This window comes from Acinonyx jubatus, chromosome C1 (genome assembly GCF_027475565.1).
Source record: "Acinonyx jubatus isolate Ajub_Pintada_27869175 chromosome C1, VMU_Ajub_asm_v1.0, whole genome shotgun sequence".
Classification (NCBI taxonomy): domain Eukaryota; kingdom Metazoa; phylum Chordata; class Mammalia; order Carnivora; family Felidae; genus Acinonyx; species Acinonyx jubatus.
This window is the reverse complement of record NC_069381.1, coordinates 62,250,308-62,274,242: the sequence shown is the minus strand read 5'-3', so window position 1 is coordinate 62,274,242 and position 23,935 is coordinate 62,250,308. Positions and strand designations below refer to the sequence as shown.

General features: G+C 37.9%; 1 protein-coding gene across 11 annotated transcripts in view; it reads left to right on the top strand.

The window, feature by feature from the left end:
* SLC44A5 (solute carrier family 44 member 5) overlaps positions 1-23,935 on the top strand; it is a 369,855-nt gene that overhangs the window by 1,747 nt on the left and 344,173 nt on the right. For 3 of the 11 annotated variants that reach the window (XM_053214253.1, XM_027058847.2, XM_053214251.1), the window contains exon 1: positions 1,896-3,520. The exons of 1 other annotated variant lie outside the window; for it this stretch is intronic. The gene's annotated coding sequence lies outside the window, so the exon portion shown is untranslated. Of the gene's footprint in view, positions 1-1,895; positions 3,521-3,738; positions 4,188-13,298; positions 13,386-23,935 lie in introns of those variants that run through there. 7 more of the 11 variants (XM_053214246.1, XM_053214250.1, XM_027058846.2 and 4 more) reach the window with 5 other exon arrangements.

The window sequence follows — 23,935 nt, the reverse complement described above, 5'->3', positions numbered from 1 at the left end:
AAGGAAGAATGAGAGAATATACCCATCTACAATTTCCTTACCACAATATCATATCATTACTCTAAACCAAGATTGACAAGGTGCATTAGTTGCACTTTTGGTTAGCTCCTTTTTTATGGAACCATATGGCATGATGAGCGAAACAGAAGGACTGTTTTTCAGCATTGCTGATGGGACTATCCATTGGCAGGAATACATTTCATACCCACCCCAAACCTTGCGATTGTAAATGGTCCATGAACAGTGGAAAAAATTTTACAGTACATGGCAGCTAGAGTTGGTCTTACTCTTGAAATTAATCTGGGCAGAAGCACAAAAAATACAAAAGAGACCAAATTAATGAGAAGTGAACTAGTATAAGAGGTTTGATGAAAAAGACACCTCCTCTTTAGTTCCTCCCCACCCCCCCCAAAAAAAAACCAAGAAGTTTTTGTTTTGGATGCCAAGGTAGGATTGTGTGTATTTCCTTACATTTAATTTGATAGTGAAATAATTGAAGAATAGAGGTTAATAGAGTTTTGTCATTTAAGTGTTAATAGTTCCTCTGGAAGAATTAAAATCAAGCTTTGCTAGGATGTGTGGTTTCAAGAAATTTCATTGCAGTTTTTAAAAATAAGGTTTTCTTATACTACATGTTTTCCTTAAAGGGAAAGTTATGTTATGTAACGCTTACTGATTTGTGGGTATTTTTTTCCCCTCTCTACTAATGTTGGGTTTCTTTTTTTAAAACCGGTTTATTTAATAATTCTTAGAAGGAAAGATGCCCCCCCCCCTTTTTTTTAATCCTTGCAGTTTCACTTTAGCAAAGCAGGTTTAGTGGTGATACTTTATAGATAACAAAAGCAAGCCCAGAAAGTTGTAACCCATTGACTTGCCTCAATTTTTCCTTTTAAGAGACGATCTCTACAAAAGCATTTGACTGCAGGCTTGCTGAACTTCTTGCTCTCAGACCTCTGCTTCTAAGTTACAACCAGCTAAATAGGGACTGCCTGGTAGAAAACCAAACTGTTAAATTGCTAGCCTTTTTCTTTCTTTCGGCAGCCTGCTCAGGTAAACTTTGCAGGATAATAAACCATAGGTTTAACAATATTCTATGCTGTGTTGGTTATCATCTTAGGAAAGCTGCTTCTCTGCTTAGCTACACTGTATGGGGGAAGAGATCATTTGTTGGAGCATGTGACAGGCAAGTTGCTCATTGGCTTCTGAAGTCCTAGCAATAGATGCTACATACCTAGAACAGACAGAAATTGGCCAAAGGGAAATGTAATTTCTTATCACCGACAGAAGAATAAGATGAGTTCGCCATATTTCTCAGGGAATACTGACATTTATTTGTGATACCTCATCAAAAGGACAGCTTTTCAAAGAGGGAAATGGAATATTTATCAATCCAATATTAATAATATTTTGTTAAAAAGTGCTGTAGTCCATGATCAATCAAAGTCTTACAAACACAAGTTAGTTATATTAGTTATGGTGATATTAAACACTGCTCCCCTCCTTTCCAATATTAGTATAGGATTTCTCAATTATTTAAGTTTATTGGTTATATTATGCTTGGATTCATCTTCATGCATTCATTCAGCACATATTTACTGAGTACTGGATATGTATCAGGTCTGTGCAAAACACTAGGGATACAGTGATGAACGTGATGGACAATGAAGAGTACATTAATAAGGGACCTAGAAGGAGCAGGTAAACAAATACATGAACAGGAAAATTTCACAATGATAATAACATGAAGAAAATAAAATAGGACTAACAAACAAAGGGAAAAAAAAAGAGAGACAAACCAAGAAATAGACTCTTGACTATAGAGAACAAACTGATGTTACCAGAGGGAAGGGTGGGTGGGGGGATGGGTGAAATCGGTGATGGGGATTAAAGAGTACAAATCATGGGAAAAAAAAAGAAAGAAAGAAAATAAGATGATGTGCTAGAAAGCGATTGTATGGTTACTTTAGATTATCTGAAGAGGTGACATTTGAGCTGGGAACCAAATGAAGTAAAATTTGCATGCCAAGTACTGAAACATAGCAGTCTTAAGGCAGGAATGAGGTTGCAGTTTGACATGTTCAAGTACAGAAGGAAAGCTGGTTTGGCTGGAATGTAAGATCTGAGGTAGAGACAGGTAGGGAGAAGCCAGATCTTTCTGACCCTAATCAGGATTATACATTTTATTTTAACTGCAGTGGGAAGCCAACTGGATGGATGCTCATTAGGATGTTTCGGATTATATTCTTATCCTTAAGGATGATTTTAGAGAGAACAGCTTTCATATGTTGGGGAGCAAGAATAATTCCTGTCTCTTCAAAGGTCCTCCTAGCTGGACTAAGAAATAAATTGATCTGAGACAGATTAACAGGAGAAAATCAAATTTAATAGATGCATAGACATGGGAAGTCCAAAGACAACCAGGCAAAATGAGCTATCTTTGTTACTCTGGACTAAGGAGAAGGTGGGTAGAGGTCTGGGATTTCAGAGGAAAGGAATGCATTTCACAGGGTGATAAGAGCAGATGTTTGGTAATTAGATGTTTGTCATACCATACAGATGGGTCACTCCAATAAAATCTATTTCTATTAATAACCCTTATTCTGGGAAAGACCCCCCAATTTAGATTCTTTGGTGTGGTTAAGGGAGGGACAAAAGTTTCTTTTGAGTGGGCAGGGTCTCAAGTGCCTTCAGCTCAAATTAATCCATATGCCAAAGTGGCACATTGTGTGTGTGTGTGTGTGTGTGTGTGTGTGTGTGTGTGTGTGTATAGGGGTGGTCTGTCCTGAACCCCTACATGTACATCAACTTCTTAGGCCAAGTGAAGCAACCCAATGAACTTCACTTTTCTTTTTTTTTTAATGTTTATTTTTGAGAGGGAGACAGAGTGCGAGTGGAGGAAGGGGCAGAGAGAGAAGGAAACACAGAATCAGAAGCAGGATCCAGGCTGCAAGCTGTCATCACAGAATGTGGGGCTCAAACCCACAAACTGTGAGATCATGACCTGAGCCGAAGTCAAGCTCTCAACCAACTGAGCCACCCAGGCGCCCCTGAACTTCACTTTTCTGAAAGGTCTAGTTATACTCAAGTGTCCTCTCTACTACTTACCAAAATACCTACAATATTTTGTGCTGAGATATTGATAGCATTTCTAGAAATTTCTGATTGAAAAACAATTTTAAAGAGAATGTGGTAAAGATTATCAGGTTAGTTACCCACCTAGCAAGCCTATCAAAGAAATTAAATCTTTGGAAAAACATATTGTAATGTTAGAAAGGAGAATTATAAAAAGTTTGGAACATGACTGACTGTGCAGTGGGCAGAATGTGGAAGGCAGTGGGAGGGATTCCTAGGAAACAGAATGGAGTCCATGAAAGAAGAATGATGGTGGGAAAGGAGACCTAGGAAAGCCTCTAAGACAACATCAGCCAATTCATGATTTTGCCAAGAGACGCAGAAGCCTGATGTGAGGGTGTTCCAAAAGAAACACTCTAATTCAAGCACAAAGGAAGTTCAAATCAGTGTACCTTTATGCTTTTGACTGATCTTTTACTTGTGAAGCATTTATAACAATAAAAGCATACAGGCTTTTAAAAGATAGCTTTGATTTTATTATCATTCTTAGGTTGTTCTTATGGATTACAAATCTTACAGATGAAAGCAGCATGAAATAATTAATGATAAAAACTGCCATTTGTTGGAGGTAGCCGCTTGACATCTAGGTAACAGGGAGAGTGGCTCTTGGGTCTCTGATCTTACTGTGGAGATGTTGGCAGGGGGAAAATGGGGTCTGTTGGATGATTTTCTGCTCCCTGAGCATTTGTGACTAGAAAGTGCCATGGTACTTATGGAAGATATAATTATTTTGAAGCTCTCCACTGCCTTCTTCTACATCCAAACTGCTTCTTTGCCAAGGATTAACAATGAGAATATACTAAGAATTTTTATAGCTTCAGGGCTTTGTTTAGCCCCTTCCTTCTCTTTTTTTGTACTCCAAGTCTCTCTTTTGAGTCTAGCAAGGCTGGTATACCTCAAGGATTATGTAACTAAGGATGAATCTGGCCCTTAGTGATACTGTAACACAATGTGTTTATGACATCATCTCTTTTCCATACTACTGACAGTCATAGTATGTTTGAGTTAGAAAAAATTCTCAGAGTTCATAGAGTTATTGGAGGAATGAGAAAGAGGTGAGTGCTGTTGCGACATATGAATAGTCTATGTAAGGAATTTGGTTAAGATTATTATTTGTGAATACATATTCTATATAAGCCAAGATTTATATCTTTAAAAACATTTTTTTAATGTTTATTTATTTTTGAGAGAGAGAGACAGAGTACAAGCAGGGGAGGGGCAGAGAGAGAGGGAGACGCAGAATCTGAAGCAGACTCCAGGCTCTGAGCTGTTAGCACATTGCCTGATGTGGGGCTCGAACTCATGAACCTTGAGAACATGACCTGAGCTGAAGCCAGTTGCTCAACTGACTGAGCCACCCAGGTGCCTCTCCAAGATTTATATCTTGGTTGTGTATGTTTATATGTATACATGCATGTATATTATTATATTATATTATATATTATTATATGCATGTATACGTATATAATTTAAGTCAAGACATATATGTCTTGTTATATATAATTATATATATAATAAGGTATAATTATATAATTTATATCAAGACATATATATCTTGAATTTGATCAAGTTTACTCTTTGTAAAGGCATTCTACATAATTGAAGATATATATCTTGATACATATAAAATAGAGCTCAGTTCCCAATTTATATTCACACATCACTCTTTATACATGTGAATGAATATTATCTGCATTTTGCATATGAGGAAATTGAGATACAAAGACATTAGGTGCTTTCTTGAGGTCTAAGAGTAAATTGTGTACTCTGGATAGAGGCATAAGCAAGCCCTGTGACTCTTTTTCCTCTGTCTATGTCCAATATTTTAATATCTGTTCATTTTCCTCAGGGTTAATCAACTCTAACATAGAAAAGTAGATCCTCAAGTTTTTTTTCCCCTGCTGAATCAAGAGCATGATATATCTTCTTATATTTTCCTCAGAAGTGTCACAACTTTATTGTTTGCAATCCACTTTTAAAATTAAAAATGGGGGTCAGTTAAGCATCTGACTCTTGATTTTGGGTCAGGTTATGGTCTCACAGTTTGTGGGTTCAAGTCCCGCATCTGGCTCTGCGCTGACAGCCCTGGGCCTGCTTGGGATTCTCTCTCCCTCTCTTTCTGTCCCTCCCCACTTGCACACACTCTCTCTTTCTCTCTCTCTCAAAATAAATAAACTTGAACAAATTAAATTAAAAATACATTGCTAAGGTGATAGAGATGAGGAGGCAAAGCAAGGTGAATAAAGGATCTCACGTTTTGAAGTGATGTAAACAGAAATGATGCATCCTAGTCAACTCTAAGATAGATCAGGATTATTTTGTCATTTATATGTGAAGCCATTTGACTGTGGTGGTAGCCAGCTTTCAGGATGGCCTCAATGTTCTTTGCCTACTGGTATTCACACCCTACATTCTCCTTTCCCATACTGAATCTGGGCTGACCCGTGTAACCAGTAAAGTACAGTAGAAGGCTATATTGTACATAAAGGCATGTGGCTTCTGCCTTGCTCTTGTGTATCCTTTGCTCTCTTATATTGCTTACTTTGGGGAAAACCAGCTGCCATGTTGTGAAAACATTCAAGCATCCCTGTAGAGAGGCCCATGTGGGAAGGAGCTGAGGCCACCTGCTGAGAGCCAGCCATATAAGGGATCTACCTTGGAAACAGATCCTCCAGCCCAGTTAAGCCTTCAGTTTTCCCTTGCTCAGTCAACATCTGACTGAACTTTATGATACCCCAACCCAGAACTGCCCAACCAAGCTGCTTCTGGATTCCTGTGTCACAGAAACTGTGAGGGATAATAAATGGTTACTATTGTGGTAAGCCACTAAATCTGGGGGTAATTTGTTACATAGCATTAGATAATGAATACGTATGTGTTTCATTACTTTTGTGCTTCTATCTTGGGAGATAGAGATTGTGTGTGTGTGTGTGTGTGTGTGTGTGTGTGTGTGTATGTGTGTATATATACATATATATATATATATATATATATGTATATTAGGGAGATGTGTATGGAAGAGTGTGTTTTTTTTAAAACCCTCTACTATAATGGGATTAATTTACTTATTTATACAGTTATTCTAGGGCTTCTCCTGTACCCTATCTGCCACTTTCAGTCTCCTGAGATTAAAAGGAACACTCTGATTTACAATTTTCCTTGCTAATATCAGCACTGGCCTTAAATTTTAGCCCACTGTCTTACTTTAGTGAGCTTACTTTAGTGAATTGGACTGAAAACCTCAAGTTCTTTTTTCTGTTTTCCTTGAGTTCTTTTTAGCAGCCTGTTTCCTCTCCTTTTTTTTTTTTTTTTTTTGGTCCTCATCCCTAGCTCCTTTGTTTCACTTATTTTGGAACGTACTTCCAACTAGAAGCCCCAACAAACTAGACATCAGAGTGATAAACAGGACATAAAAGTCCTAAAATCCCCCAAACAGCCCAAGATTTCACAGATCCCCAAACTGAAAAGGCAGAAAGTCCCTTAAAACCTAAAATCTTCCAATAAAAACCTCTCCTAAGTTCTATTTATCTGTTCCTTTCTACCAAAAGGAGATCCTTCTCCCTCCCAGGCCAACTAGTGCTTTGATGTATGACCAGGAAAATGAGAAAAAGGATCAAGAAAAAAAAAGAATGCTGCCATCCCTTTTACTTCAGGATGGGATATTTGTGCACTTTATTTAATTCATTCATTTGACAAATATAAGTTGTATGCTTACTCTGTGCTAGGCACAATTCTGAGGGACTTACCAGAAAAAAATGGAGCTATGGTCAGGTTTACATTCTAGATAGGGAAGACAGACAATGGAAAATAAACAATTAGCAAATTGTTGATATTAAAACTTGAAAAGTGTTGTGAAAAAAAGAAAAAAAATTATTCATGGTGAGGGGGATTTGCAACACTGGTAACAGGATGATGGAGAGGTCATTTGTAAGTAGGAATATGATGGTTAGGCTAGGCCTAATTGAAAGGCAATATTGAAGAAGATGAAGTAGTTATTCATGGCAGGACAATAACCTTCCAGAAAGTGAGAAAAGCCAGTGCAAAGACCCAAAGTTTGGCATATATCTGGAATGTCTGATAAACACAAAGGAGGCTGAGTGGAGTTAGAGAGGAGAATAGAAATAGGAAAGGGGTCAGGACGATGAGACAGGACCTCTAGACAATTTAGACAATATAAAGGACTAGTTGGGAGTGCCTGGTTGGTTTGGTTGGTGGAGCATGAGACTTTTGATCTTGGAGTCATGAGTTTAAGCCCCACATTGGGCACAGAGATTACTTTTGAAAAAAGATCATTTGCTTATTAATAAAATAAAATAAGGGCTTCAGCCCTGAATGAAATGGAGCACCACTGCAAGTTTTTAACAGAAGAGTAATGTGCTATGACTTACATTTTATTATTTTATGAATTTTTAAAAATATATATTTTTACTTTTAACTTTTTTATTTTAGAGAGAGCACACACAAGTGAGGGAGAGAGGCAGAGGGAGGGAGGAATGGAGGGAGGGAGGGAGAGAGAGAGAGAGGGAGAATCCCAAGCAAGCTCCATGCTCTGTGTGGAGCCTGATGTGGGGCTCAATCCCATGACCCTGGGATCATGACCTGAGCCAAAATCAAGAGTCAGATGGATGCTCAACCAACTGAGCCACCCAGGTGCCCCAGATATGACTTACATTTTGAAAGAATTGTTGTGACTCCTGTGTTGAGAATATCCTATAGGGGCAAGGAGAGAAGCTGGAAGACCAGTAATGAGATGTTTGCAGTATTTCAGTTGAGAGGTGCTGGTGGCATTAGCATGGCAGCAGTGAAGGACATGGGAAGTGAAAGGATACTGAATGTATTTTGAAGTGAAGCTAATATGGTTTCCTGAATTAACCGTATGTGGAAGGTGAGAGAAAGCTAGGTGTTATGGATGATTGCACAGTTTTTGGCCTGAGCAACTAACAGGATGGAGTTGCCATTCAAATGGTGTTAGAAAGTTGTGGGTGGGGCAAGTTTAGGGGGAAGGATCGGGAACTCACTTTTGGACACATCTGGGTTTGAAACATTTATTTGATATTCAAGTGGAGGTGACAAGCAGGAAGTTGGATATATGAGTCTGGGAGAGAGGCAGTTTGGGAGTCATCAGCACATAGGTGGTGTTTAAGAGCCTGGACTGGGTGACTCACTAGGAAGTGAGTGCAGATGGAAATAAATTATCTGAGCCCAGGATTGTTGCATTATTAAGAGAAAGGGGAGAAGAGGAGGAAACTAGTAAAGGAGATTGAAAAAGAGCAACTAGTGAGTAAAGAGGAAATCAAGAGAGTGTGGAGTTCTGGAGCCAAGGGAGAAATTGTGCAAAGGAAGAGAGGAGTAATCAACTGTGTCATATGCTGCTGCTAAGTGAAGTATGATGAGAGCTTAGAAATGGCCACAGGATTTATTAATGTGAAGGTCACTGCAAACCCGGACAAGGGTGGTTTAACTGTAGTGGTGGCAGTGATGGTCTGAATGGAACAGGTTAAAAGAGATGGGAGGAGATTAGAGACGACTTAGTTAACTCTTAAAGGGTGTGTTGGCAAAGGGAGCAAAGAAAAGGTGCTGTGGCTGGGGTGGGAAAAGCAGCGGAGAAGAGAATTTGATTTTCTTAACATCTGAGAAATAATAGCAGATTTTGTTCCTTGTCGTGTGTTACTGTGTGCTTTTTGTCTTTGACCTCTCTTACTCTTTTACTTTATGGCTGCTTTTCATGACAGTTTCCTGGGGAGGTAAGGAAGAATTTGTGTAGAATGACTTTATTTCATTTCTTTTTCTTTTTCTTTCTTTAAATATACTATCTTAAAAATGAGCCTGGGTGGCTTATTCAGTTAAGTCTCCTACTTCAGCTCAGATCATGATCTCCCGGTTCATGGGTTCAAGCCTCGCATGGGGCTCACTGCTGTCAGCATGGACATAGGTGTCATCCTGTCTCCTTCTCTTTTCGCCCCTTCCCCGCTCTCATTCTCTCTCTCTCAAAATAAATAAATAAATATTTAAGAAATATTGAATATAGCATTAAAAGAGGTGTATCAGTGGACCTCCAGGTGAAATATTTAATAAAATATGCCACAATAGGAGAAAGTTGCCAGAAGAGAAAGGCTTATCAGTCATTGTGTTGCTGGCTGCAGTAGTCTATCCTGTCAGGTGGAAGGCTCAAAAGAACTAAAGAAAAATTTAAAAATACTGTAGTTCTTGACCAGATGCACTTCTTCAGTGACTGTGGGCAATCTCACAGTCATGACTTGGGTAATGCTATTGGGATCTAGTGAGTAGAGACCAGGGATGCTACTAAACATTCCATAATGCCCAGGACAGTCCCTACAGCAAAGCGTGATCTGGTTTGAACTGTCAATAGCGCTGAGGTTGCAAAATTCTGGGTTAGCCCCATCATTTTTCCATTCTTCCAGAGAGAGGCTAGGAAGCTACTTCTGAAAAAGGAATCCAGAAGAGCTGGCTTTACCTATCTCATCTTCTATGTTTAGACAAGGCACAATTTTTTAACAATAAGTAGGGTTCAAACTGAAAATATTTCATTTTTTTGTTGGTTTGTTCTCTCTTTGTCCTTGCCTTTCTCCTTCCTTCTGGTGGTTACCATTGCATATTGCAGTTTTTTAATAAACTTAGGTAGTTGCTCATTAGGGCTCACATTATTAAAGAAGCATTGAAATCACAGTAAAAATTTTGTTGTTCAGTTGAGGAACAACAATTCCACATTGCTGATTCCTGTCCTGCATCTGTCTGAATATTTTGTGAAACACAGGATCGGGAACACAATGCTTTGTTAAGTTTTAGCTCTCTCTCTCTCTCTCTCTTTAATGTGAAAGGATGAGTAGCCTCCCAGATTACTTTTTTGTGGCTTCTTCTGGCCACTAGGACTTTAGTGGAGAGCTGCACTCTTACTAATCCTATCAGGTAAGGAAGACTCTGACCAAAGTCAGGACTGGTCCTAAGTGCTAGAGCAATTTTCCTGTAGGATCAAAACTAATACAGCACTATATGTTAATTATATTAGAATTGAAAAATAATAATAAAATAAAAATTTTAAAAAGTATTGCCATATTCACTGTGTAAATTATTTTTCAAAATCCAGTTTTATAAGAAGCAATTAAAATGTATGCATTTGGAGAACTTACAGGACAGGTTCTTTGTATAAATTTTGTAGCTCATTGGCTTGTGTTTCAGTGTTCAAATCCAGAGACACCTCCTCCCCACTGAAAATATAAGATTTTGAAAATTGACCGTACAATTTTATTAAAAATTTATTATCACTCCATGTTTGCTTTACCAAAAAAACTTGAAAGTCATTTTAAAGTTTATCCTACGATAAAAAAAATTAGATAAAAAAATAAAAAGTCATAAAATGAAAAAAGAAATACTATGGAAGCTATTTAATAGATATTCATACTTTACAAATTCAAGTATTAATAGCATTTTTCAGTTTGAATTAAGCTCTTTTTCTTCTTATTCACTGATCTCCGCCTCTTATTCACAGTTCTTTTGTTTGGCTGCAGAAGAATGTCATCATATTCTTTTCCCATGGCAATGACATTGATTCTGCTGATTTAACACCTTTACTATAGTGAAAGAGTATCAGTGAATAAAGAAGGACCATTATGTTGTTTAAGAAAGTTTTTGCTCATAAATAAATGTGTCCAGAGATATCTTAGCTGTTTGAGGCAGAATAGACTTGAAGTTACAAAGAATAGCATTGGGTTCTACCTCTTTTCTCATCTTCTTAACCACTAAGAAAGTCTGACATTGAAATGTATACTTTGTAAAACTTTGTGGAAACTCTAAATTGAATAATTACCACACTGCCACACATAAACTTTTATTTAATGATCTGTAGAAACAACACAAAGACTAAAGGACATAGGCTTCACATACCTAATTCTAAGATCAAGACTCTGTTTTAACTTCTGTAAATTCTCACTACCTGGTCCTGAATTAATGCCAAGTATGATGAAGAAACAAATTAATAGATTATACACAAGTATATGTGGGTCAGAAGAGGCATGTAACCTTTTTAACCTACTTGGGAAAATCCATTTTCAAGTTTGGGGCAGCATTAAATGGTAGAAAGTGATATAAATTAGAAATAATTTACTAACGCAAGTCTTTGAGAAATTCTAATGGGCATTTTAAAAAGCTAATTGCTTACAGTAAAAGGACTGAAATATCATGAGTATTTAGAATTTTTGTGAGTCTAGACTTCCTTTCCATTATTTGGTCCTATTTAATGGGTTTATACTACATCTTGTATTTTTGAAAACTGTTTTTTTTTTTTTAACATGGAAGCAGAAAAATCTTGAGAATTGCCATTGTTAGACCAGTGGTTCAATAATCATCAAGACCTTGGGGATGGGAAAGTGGTTAGATGGCGTTCTTTTTTCTTTTTTTTTTGAAGTTTATTTATTTATTTTTGAGAGAGAGTGCAAGCTGGAGAGGGGCAGAGAGAGAGAGAGAGAGAGAGAGAGAGAGAGAGAATCCCAAGCAGGCTCTGCTAACAGCAGAGAGCCTGGTGGGGCTCGATCTCATGTACCATGAGATCAAGACCTGGACCAAAATCAAGAGTCGGAAGCTCAACTGAGATATCCAGGCACTCCAGATGGTGTTCTTGAGTAATTTTATGGGAGGACTCTTTAGGAGGGATTTCCTGAATAAACATGTAGTCCTTTCATTCCTTTAGATATGCTAAAACTTTTTCTTGGAATCAGCCAGTCCTTGAAATAGCTCCTTATCCAGCTTGTGCTATTTTGGCCCCCCATAGAAGTGCTTTTGCTGATTTGTGCTTAACTGTTGTAACACTGACTGATCTTGAGATACTTGACATCATATTAAGTTTCCAGATGTTATTTCTTGTGCTGATCACTGTTTTACAGAGTATCTGTGTTGTGAGTATCTGATGGAGAAGTTTCTCTGAAATGTCATTAACTAACGATGGATAAAGTGAGTCATAGAACTCATGATGTCTCTCACTAGGGGTGGACAGCTAGGAAGCTTGGAACTGAGTCTGAGTCCCCTTCTTGCTCAAGACTATGAGATCATAAGTCATTCACTTATGGGTTTATTTTGTTTCTCATCGTCTCTCTTTATATATTTTGTTTTGTTGAATTGTATGTATTTTTAGAAACTATTTTATTTGTTTTTAAGTTTATTTATTTATTTTGAGAGAGACAGAGAGAGCATGAGCAGGGGAGGAGCAGAGAGAGAGGGAGAGAGAAAATCCCAAGCAGGCTCCACGCTGAGACTGATGCATGGCTGGAACTCATGAAACTGTGAGATACTGACCTAAGCCGAAATAGACTTGGATGCTCAACCCATTGAGCTACCCCAGTACCCCTAGAAACTATTGTAAATCTTCTTTGAAACAAGGTGAATTATAAACAAATTAATATTGGCTGAGACTAAATCCCTAGAAGTTAAATAATCTACTCAAGTTATAAACTAGTAATTTGCAGAACTTTCATTTAAACCTAGATGTAGCCCCAAATAATTTTGTACATATGATAGAACACTGAAAAAGTTTTGGGAAACAAATCATCCTATGGTCCTCACCACCACCATTTTTTTTTGCATCTATTCTTTGTTGATGTATAATTTTGCATAACTGCAATTTTATTTTATGGCATCTTTATCCACCTGGTTTTACAAGTTGAGAATCTGAAGTTATCCTTGATTCTTTTTCCATGCCTCTACTCAGCCCTGATCAAGTCAGTCACTATTATTGATCCTAAGTATCTACTTTTCTGTAATTCAGAAATATAATTGAGTACTCATCATTTCTAGTATGGATTGAACGACCTATACACTAACAGGTCTCCTCATGTTTAGCTTTACATCACCTCTAATTATTTTTTTTTTACATTGCAAATCTGATACTCCTACAAGGCAAATCTGATCACTCCACATCCCTAAAATTCAATAATGGCTCTCCATTACCTACCCAGGATAAAAACAAAGGCATACAAGGCTTTCTAGGATCTGACCCATGATTACCTTTTCTGCTTCATCTCCCACCACTTTCTGCATCTATTCTAAGCTTAAAGATCTTATCATTCCAACACTGAGGACCACACACATTCTTTTATACTTCTCTTTGTTATACGAGATTTTTTGGTAATGCTGAAAAATCTCTTTTTATCCATCAGGCCTCAACACAAATGTCACTACTTTCTCTATGAAACTTCCCCCATCTTCCTCTCTGGCACTGCCCTGCCACTACCCTACAGGCACAGGTAAGCATTTCCTCTTTAGGGCTACCAGACATATTGCACATGCTTCTATTAGTGCTCCTAGATGGATTTAAAATGTTGAGTCCATCTCCTTTCTCAGTCTTCCTGTGGGTCTTTAGCTTTACCACCACCCTGAAGCAAAAAGAACCAAAAATCTGACAAAATCAGTAGCTTAACATCCCAGGGTCAGAGTGTCACTGTCGCTGATGCCTGCCTCCCACTCTTCTGGTGACACTATCAGGCAGTTTCAGGCCAGCCAGTCTGTACTTGGTGCCTGGGAGAACAGCACCCTATTCCCAAGCCAGTTGTCTAGAAACTCTCTGCTCTTTCCTAAGGTTTCTTTCAGTCTTTCTGTATCTTGACTTAGTTTTCTTGGGTCAAACCTGGCTTTGGTTAGGTTGTAATGTGCCTGGATTTGGACCTGAGTTTTAGTGGATTGCAACAAAGGACTGCTACCTCATGGTGCCTGGGATTTGCCATGTGCCCATTGGCTATCCCCTTCTCTAGGTCCCTCCACAGATACCCACTACTAGGCTATGAGCATCCCTCCTTGAGGGTCCTGATTATATAAAATGTCTGGTGTAACTCTGGGCATGTCACAGAGACTAAATGAATATATTATTGAATAAATCAAATATACATATTTATATTTTATATATTCTTCTTAATTTTAATGGTTTAATGATAATTGCATTGTGTTAACATAAATAACATAATCAACTGAATTTTCTAGGATTTCTCTACAAATATAGTGGTTTAATAAACATCTGTCCCTGTGTGTGTATGTATGTGCGTGTTTACTGTGTTGAACTATGTCTTTAGGTTAAAGAGACCGAGTAGCATCTAAGTCTAAAAAGTTAAGTGTGGCCCATGAAAAGGAAAGTGAATTTGTAATTAATATATCTAGGGAATTGTACTGGTTAGTTAGTAGAAGATCTGATGTTAGCTCCAAATTGTAACAGTATTATCTTGTAATAATGTTATAAATTATCAGAAAGTTCACTAGAAAGTTATTTCAAGGTCTGATATGTACTAGTAGCTTGAGTTCTAAGAAAAAAAGGTACAGAAGAAAGTGGTGCTAAATTATCTTCCTTTAACCAGAACTCCTAAGGTTTATATACTCATTTTTCTTTTTGTCCTATTCTTCCTTTATTGACAGTACATTTTCACATGAATATGAAATTAAACTTTAAACATCTTAAAGTAGAGGCAACCAAATCTTTATCTTGGTGCCTAACAGTAAGTGTTCATTAATAATTAGCTGAAGGAATAGATGAGTGAATTTTGGGATGTTGTTCTTCTGCAATGAATGGATACAGTTCTTGTTCCTGCCACTGAACTGAGACCATAGATAGAATTCAGAGCAGGTGTTGCTGTTCCCATATGTAGTAGGAATGGTTCTCCAGACCATGTCTGAGTAATCCATAATGTGAATCTATTTCTGGATTATCAGGAACTGTTACTGTTTTTATTTCTTTAAGACTTCAAATAGGGAACTATTCAACTCATCAAAAGTTTTTTATTGTGGGGGCTCCTGGGTGGCTCAGTTGGTTAAGTGTCCATACTCTTGATTTTGGCTCAGGTCATGATGCCAGGGTAATGGTTCCAAGCTGAGTGTGAAGCCTGCTTAGGATTCTCTCTCTCCCGCTCTCTCTTTGCCCCTTGCCCAGCTCGCTCATGGTCTTTCTCTCTCTTTCTCTAAAATAAAAAATTTTTAAAGTTTTTTTATTGTAGAAAAAGTTGATTCCATGATCTACAGGGAATAAATAACTTCTGGGTCAGGCCCTTTGAGATGTTTTTGAAACACTGAGAATCTGGTATGTTTAGACAGGAAAATTCTGATTTAAAAATATAGACGATGGGATGAGGGTGGTGAATAAAGCATGAAAGGCTGCCCTTAGGCAATGTCTTTTCCAGAGGATACATCACTGTCACCTAGAGATACTCTTTAGTTAGTTCCTAATAAATGGCTTTTCCACATTTGGAATCTTTAAATTTCATTACTCTAGAATTATTTCTGAAATACCTGGAGAGATATTTTCTCTTCCCTCCCACCCTCCCTACTTTCCTTCCCTCCTTTGATATAATTATTTTCTTATTTTGGGTTAGTCTTGGTTAACAAAAAGTAATTTATTGAAAATGGTTTCATTAAGAACTGCAGCTGTGTAATACCAAGTATGATTTTAAGGATTATCAAATGAATTTATATATTATATCTTGAAAAACTAGCTTGATATGCAGTTCATTATTATTTAACATTGTGATTTTAATCTTTCTTTTTTTAAAAATTATGTAAAAGAAAAAGGTATATTCCCTGCCTATCTCTACTGCATTATTAGCATTCTTCCAAGGTATAAAACCTTTATAATTGTTAACTAATTAATCTTTAGGAGGGAGAGAAAATTTATAGATATTATTTTTACCATTTCAAAGGATGAGGAACCATCTTTACCAAAGAATTTTTGTTGCTTACTATCAATTTACATATCACTTGGTGATTTCATTATAATTTTGAATGTCAGTTTACATTTGACATATGGACACTTTTTAAAAAGGTTGATGTACAAATGAAATACTATTAACACTGAAATTCAGCTTTCCTAACTTTTAGTCTAATTTTTCTACTCTGTAGATAGTCAGATATTATGATACAAGATGAGGAAAATTCTATCTTTTAATATTTCCTTTCACTTGAGGACACTAATGACATTTGGATCTGACTTACAGACTCTCATGCTATATTTAAACATGGTCTTTTTTTCCCTTTTAGAACTTCATTTTTCATTTCAATTTTTCAAAAGCTGATGTATTTCCATTTGTGATGTCAGTTTTACTTACCTTCTTTAATATTGATTGTGAAATTCATGTGACTGTGGTTCAGCACACTTTTAAAATAATGTAACTTGAAATACTCATAAGTATTAAAGTCTGAAGTTTTAAGATAGTTTTCAACCAATTTCTGATTAGCAACACTCCAGGATGTGTTAAAAATGAAAGAGGTTTTATAAATGATTTAGCTTAACTTCTTTTCAGATGGGTAAACTTAGGCTCAGAAAGGTTAAAATCATTTCCCCATGTTACACAGCCAGAACTTGGCAAGTCTAGATTAAAATTCAGATCTGACTTTTAGGTCAATGTTTCTTTCACCACATGCTCTGGAATTGGCTCTATTGTTTATGGATGACATGGCCGATGGAGCAACAGAGGTCTTGCATCTATGTCCTGGAATTAGAGTGGTGTGTGTGTGCGTGTGTGTGTGCATGCACACACGCACGCAAATACACACAATACAAGAAAGTAGAAGAAAGGTGCTTTAATTTTGCTTATGCATGCCTTAAGTATGTCCATACCTCCTTGAGGTTGCACCTGTTAGCATTTATCAAACCATTTTAATTGTATGTATACTCACTTTTCTTCCCTACTAGACCAAAAATTTCATGCCTTGTTCACAGGTGTATCTTTGATGGCTACTAGCAAAGCGTCTTACTCACTCTCAGTGCTCCACAATGATTTGCTGAGGAAATGAATGAATTTTTTTTTTAATAAGAAAAACATAATGGACTAGGTTTAGGACTCAGATATCTTATTCTAGAAAGAACAATCTCACATCTCAATTCAGTTTCCTATTATTCCTGCTCATATGTTCCCTCCCTGAAATGATATTTCTTATCATTTTTAACAACATTTCCCAGAGTCTACCTGCTTTCTCTTTTTCTGGACTTTGGGGTCAGACAGATATGTGTTCAAATTCCAGCTATATGATCTTGAACACATTACTTAACCCCATCGAACTTCACTTTCCTTATGTGAAAAATGAAGACAATAATACCTACCTTACAAGACTATTGTGTGGTAGTTAAATAACATAACAAATGGCAAAGTATATAGCATTATGTTGTGTGTAATAGGTGTTCAATAAATGCTTGTTTCATTCTCGTTTCTTGTTTTCTCCTCCCTCTCTTTCTCTTTGCTGCTTCCTTCTTCCTCTTTCCTTCTTTCCTTCCATCTTTTCCTTCCTTCTTTTCTTCCTTCCTTCCACCTTTCCCTTCCTGCCTGCCTGCCTTCCCCTACTTCCCATTTTCTGGAAATGGGAGAACTGCAGAAAATTAGAATTATAGTCAAAGCCAGCTTTTTTACAACTAAGGTGCTCCACCCAGCTTGCTTCCAGGTCAGCCTCTGTGTGTGTGTGTGTGTGTGTGTGTGTGTGTGTGTGTTTTAACATTTATTTAATTTTGAGAGACAGAGCATGAGCAGGGGAGGGGCAGAGAGAGAGGGAGACACAGAATCCAAAACAGGCTCCAGGATCTGAACTGTTAGCACAGAGCCCGATGGGGGGCTTGAATCCACGAACCGTGAGATTATAACCTGAAGTTGGATGCCTAATCGACTGAGCAACCCAGGCGCCCCAAGTTCAGCCCGTGTTTTCATACTTCTTTTTTCTGCCCTGTTTGTACCCACAGCTGACTCTGTTTACATTCAGTTTCTCACACTGGCCTGAAACCCAATTATGCTGCCAGATGTCTGATGCTCAACATGTATTCTGTATCAAGGTAGCAAGAGAAGAAAAGAGTGAGACTAGGGACGCCTGGGAGTGCCAGAGGCAGTTCCCAGAGGCAGTAAAAAAAACTCCGAGAGATTGTGTTGATTGCAGAATAGCTGTTCCAGGAACAGACTCTTTGGAATGACCTTCAGAGCTCTTTTAAAAAAGGGTAAGGTCACAGCTGTTTGTTTTTCTTCCTCTTAAGGATGCTGTTTCATTGTCTTTAAATCAGGCTATGTTGCAAAATGTTTCTAATCAGGATTTGAATTAATATTTAAAACAATCCTAGCCTGAAAATAAGAGCTGAGCCACCTAATTGAATGCAAAAAAACCCCACAATAATAATAACAAAAATAAGTAAATTATCAAGGCACCATCTGAAGGAAAGCGCTCTCCTGACATAAGCAGTCTTGCCTCAGCACAGAAAGTGAGCTCTCAGTGGTGCAGCAACTACTGATGAGGTTCACATTAGATAGTAGATGAGCTGGCAGAGAGTGAAGAAGAAATTCTTTAGGAGTGTTCGGCTCAGAGTGAGACTATTTTATTTCTAATATTCCACTAACTAATTTTGTGGATTTGAGCCCTCAGGTTACAAAACCTATTGGTAAAACAAACTGTTATATGCTTGTAAATTGTTGCTATTGATGTTATTTCTTTGGTTTAAGGCCAAACTTCTGTTCAAGAGGGTGATAGGAGAGTTTAACTCCTTTGAGAACCTTTGCTCTAATGAAAGAAATATGACAGGGAGATGGTTGTCTGTATACCACTAGACTTTCCTGGGGAGTTACCAGGGGATTACAATAAAAAAATCACAAAATTACTCTATCCAAATTGAGTTTCCATTCATTCATTAAGCATTTTATTGAATGTCTGCAGGCACTGTGCTGGGCTCTGAGGGTACAGAGATATGTATGACATGATCTCTACTTTCAAGGAGTTTGCTTTCTACTCAAGGGGGAAAGTAATGCCTTACCAGTTCATTTCCATACAAAGCTGAGTGAAACGATATTTGGCAAGTCGATACAAATTACAGTGGGACTGCAAAGGTATGACCTTCCCATTCACCCTAGGGAGTCAGTTGAGGCTTTGTTGAGAAAGGTGTAATCGTATGAGACTGTATTTCAAATCATCAAACAAAATTAACCTTGCTGACATCTAAACTATAAAATGTTGACACTTTATTCCCTGCCTATTGTTTTTACTTTATATGTACATAATTTTTGGATGATTAATGTTTCTCTAATGCACTGATTCTCAAGTGTCATCAGCAGTCTCTGGGAACTAGCTAGAAATGCAAATTCTTGGGCTCCCCCTCAAGACTACTGAATTGGATAATCTGGGGACAGGGCCCAGCAATCTGTTCTTAAAAAGCGTTCTGACTCCCCACTAGAATTATGCTGAGTTTGAGAACCACTGCTTTAATAATTCACTGATTATTTCTTAAACATGTTATATAAAATATTTTTATAAATAAATAATCTATACAGTTGCATGAATTAAGTATGTGCTCAGTGTCTTCATACATCATCTCATTTAATCTTCACAATAGCCCCGAGAAGGAGGGCTTAGTGACTCTCACTTCTGGGTTAGTTTCCAAATACGTGTGAAGCAGAAGTGTATTATTTGTCTAGGCCTTGCCTCAGACCTACTAAATCAGAGACTCCAGAGTTTCTAATTTGTACCAAGATTGAGAAGCACTGAAATAGTTATTCTTATTTGTATATTTTACATACATAAAAATTGAGGCTTGGAGGTGATACATAATTTGACTAGGGTTCTGATATAGGATGAGGCAGAACAAGTATTTCATTATTTGTTCAGCAAATACTTACTGACATTGAATGACTACTGAAACTGTCTGACATCAAGCACTGTGCTCCTAATTAGTCAGGTAAATTCCTCTTGTATAATGTACCAGAAAAAAAGTGCTTTGTTAAAGAGAGAGAAAGGTAATATTGGCAAAATGATTTATAGCTCCTTTACGAAGCATAACAACCTTGCAATGTTGTTATCATTGCTATGTTACAAATTAGGAAACCAAGGCTGAGTGAGATGAAGTGATTTGCTTAAAATTACACAGCCAGTAGGTCTTAGGGCCAAGAATGTGAATCCAGATTTTCCGACTCTGGATCTCAGCTTTTTCCCATTCTATTTAACTGCATTTATATGTATAAAATTAGAGTAAGGAAGCTAGTTATGTGACACTTACAGGATTATTTACCTTCCTCATCATTAAATTTACTTAGAAATTGTAAACAAAATAAAACTAGTATAGTATTTATGGTTGGATTTTATTTTCCTAAATCTTTTTTTTCCGAAAGTTTATTTATTTAGAGAGAGACAGACAGACAGACAGAGAGCGTGAGTGGAAGAGGGACAGAGAGAGAGGAAGAATCCCAAAGCAGGCTCCCTGCTGTCAGGCAGAGCTCGGCATGGGGCTCAAACCCATTAACTATGAGATCATGACCTGAGCTGAAACCAAGAGTCAGATGCTTAGCCAACTGAGCCATCCAGGTACCCCTATTTTCCTAAATCTTAAAGAAAATGTTAGTGAATTATCCATCTTCTAAATATGAGGACTTTAGCTTTTCTAGTTAGCTAATAGATGTACTGAGAGTGTCTTAATTCATTGCAAATTCAGAATACATTTGCCAATTTTATGTTGTTTTTATTTATTTTTAAAAATACACTTTATTTTTTTTAAGTGTATTTATTTATTTTGAGAGAGAGAGACTGCGCGTGTGCGTGAGTGCACGTGTGCTTGCGCGCATGCAAGCAGGGGGAGGCAGAAAGAGAGGGAGAGAGAGAATCCCAAACAGGCTCCCTGCGGTCAGCATGGAGCTCCACACAGGCCTTGATCCCACTAATCGTGAGATCATGACCTTAAGCAGAAACCAAGAGTCCGTTGCTCAACTGATTGAGCCACCCAGGTGCCCTGCCAATTTTATTATGGTACAGATTTTATATTCTAGTGTGGTGTAGTACCTGAACTAGTTTGCTAGTGTAACAACTGAAGCAGATGGGTTTAGTTACACTGGGAAGAATGCAGTTAGGATAATGTGCTGCTGTTTCTGTTGACCTTTTAATGACCTTTGCCTTATGCTCTTTCCGCCTGGGCTGAATCACAGAAGCCGTTCAATAATAGTTTTTAAAGGAACAGAGCCATTTAAGGTGAGGGCCTCCAGCCCCATATTTTGAAAAATTTTTTAAATGTTTATTTATTTTTGAGAAAGAGAGAGAGACAGAGTGCAAGCAGGGGAGGGGGAGAGAGAAAGACAGGGAGACATAGAATCTGAAGCAGGCTCCAGGCTCTGAGCTGTCAGCACAGAGCCCAAACGCGGGGCTTGAACCCACAAACCGTGAGATGATGACCTGAGCCGTAGTCGGACACTCAACCAACTGAGCCACCCAGGTGCCCCTCCAGCCCCATATTTTGGATTTCTCCCTTCAGAGTAGTCTGGCGGCAATTCAGAAAGACTAAGTCCCATTATAGTAGCTTTATTCAAAAGTCACTTCACATCTATAACAACATAAGGAATGGGAGATGATCTATTGTCTTAAAAATTTGAGAATTCAAAGCTTAGGACACTAGGTGACAATTACCTCCTGTGCGTTAGACACAGCCCCACTGGATTTACTGAAAGTCGGTCAGATCACCAATCCTGTCGTCTGTCTGTGGTCTATTTATTTATTTATTTAACGTTTTTTATTTATTTTTGAGACAGAGAGAGACAGAGCAGGAATGGGGGAGGGCCAGAGAGAGAGGGAGACACAGAATCTGAAACAGGCTCCAGGCTCTGAGCTGTCAGCACAGAGCCTGACATGGGGCTTGAACTCACGGACCTCGAGATCATGACCTGAGCTGAAGTTGGACGCTTAACCGACTGAGCCACCCAGGCTCCCCATGTCTGTGGTCTATTTAGAAGAGAGATTCATATAAGATCTTTTGAAGGAATTCATAGGCATTGAAAGCAATGTGGCATTTCTTTTTCTTCTTTTATAGGGAGGGGATGGAGATGCTTTCCTCATCCCCAAATCAAGTATTGGGGATGCCCAATGACACTGCTTTTAAAAGTTAGAGTTATCTAAGAATTGGTGGATTGGCAGCTCAGACCCTGGCCAGATGTTTGCAAAAGTGCAGAACTATTAGGCTTTACCCATGCCTCTACCTTAGCAGAGTATGAGCATTTTCTGGAAGGAAGCTGACTTGTGGACCCCCATAACTTGGGGCAAAGTATGATCATAACAGGTCTCTGCTTCTCTGGCGAAGACTGAAGATAGGACACTAAATAGAACTGCCCTTGACTGCAGGGTCAGAAGGAAGGAGTCAGCAGTTTCTCAAACTGCACTAACATTGTAATGTCTGTGAGCCAAGTGAACCCAATCTTAAAGGGTAAGCATACCGGGACAAAGCTGAGAAGGGCTGGATTATAACAGGTCAGTTGAAGAGTTCACTGTCCATTGCAGGAAACATAAAGACCAAAGGACTCCACAGACATGCCTTGTGAGGTCCAATACTTGGAAGCCTGTCATGCAGAGTGCATTTAATAGTCAAATGAGAATTGTAAACAAGACTTTTGTTTTAGATCCCTGCATCTTCCAGGATCTAGAAACGCAAGTGGCAAAGATGGGGGTGGGTTAGGAAGGAAGAAAGGAGTGTGAAAGAACAGAACAGAGCCCTCCTCGTATTTTCCTTCTGCTTCTCTTCCCACCCACCAGGAGTCATTTCTGAGCAGGTAGGGAAGGAGAAACCCCAAATCTTATATGAAATTAATGCTTTGATTTAGACAAGACTGAATTTTTAAAATACCTGATAGTGAAACTGTTATGAAGACATTTGAAAGAGATGTTGTCAAAAAGTAGAGGAGGGGAGACCTGACACAGTGTTTTCATGAAATGATGAGAGAAAAATGAAGCTCTTCCTTGGCTGCTGCTCTCTCTACTTCATGCAATAATGAATAAGGAGGGTCCTACCTTCTTTAACAGGTAAATTGTAAGGAAAAGAAAAAAGATGGAAGAGGATTCTGCTTTCTGAATTGTAAACAATTTAGAAAGCTAATATATAGAATCATTTCATTTAAATGAGAAGTGAAATTAGATCATATCCATGAATATGCTTTTGTATATAAGTGGGGCCCATATATTATTTTTGGAATACTGGCTACCTTTCCCTACTATCACATCCCATATACATCATTTTTATGAGTTATGATAGGAGACTTTTCATTATAATTCTGAAATTACATTCTTCATTGCTGACAATGCAGCTTTTAAATTGGTAGTCCTAATTGTGGTATTAACTACTTGGCATTTTTATTATTTTATGCCAGTGGGCCAAAATGACTCAAGCCTTTTGAATATAGGCCTGTTCATTTTAGCTAGCTCCATCATTTCTTTATTTAAAAAAAGTTTTTAATGTTAATTTATTTTTGAGAGACAGAGACAGAGCATGAGTTGGGGAGGAGTAGAGAGAGAGGGAGACACAGAATCTGAAGCAGGCTCCAGTCTCTGAGCTGTCAGCACAGAGCCCCGTGTGGGGCTTGAACTCACGAATAGTGGGATCATGACCTGAGCCGAAGTCGGCTGCTTAACCAACTGAGCCACTCAGGCACCCCTCCATCATCTCTTTAAAGCCAAGATACAACATGGAACAATTTTAACAGATAGATTCCATTACTAATTTTTAGACAATGAGCTTTGGTTTTTGAAAAGTTTAATCGTACATCGTAATGTAAAGTGTTAGGTTCCCCTGCAATTTCTGTTTTAAGCCTCCATCTACTAATGCTAATTGTCTCTCTGGGTAATGAAAGAATTAAATCATTGGAGTCATTATATGTTGAATTTGGCTGTTTTCATCAGCCTTCAGGGTCTGTCCTGTCTGAGTTTTAAATGGGCAAAATTGAATAACATCATTTGTTTTTAAAAACTTTCATTGCCTTAGGATATTTCTAACTTTTTGACACATACTTACAGCTAGGCATCATGGGTAGTAGGTATCTGAGAAAAAGTTTTT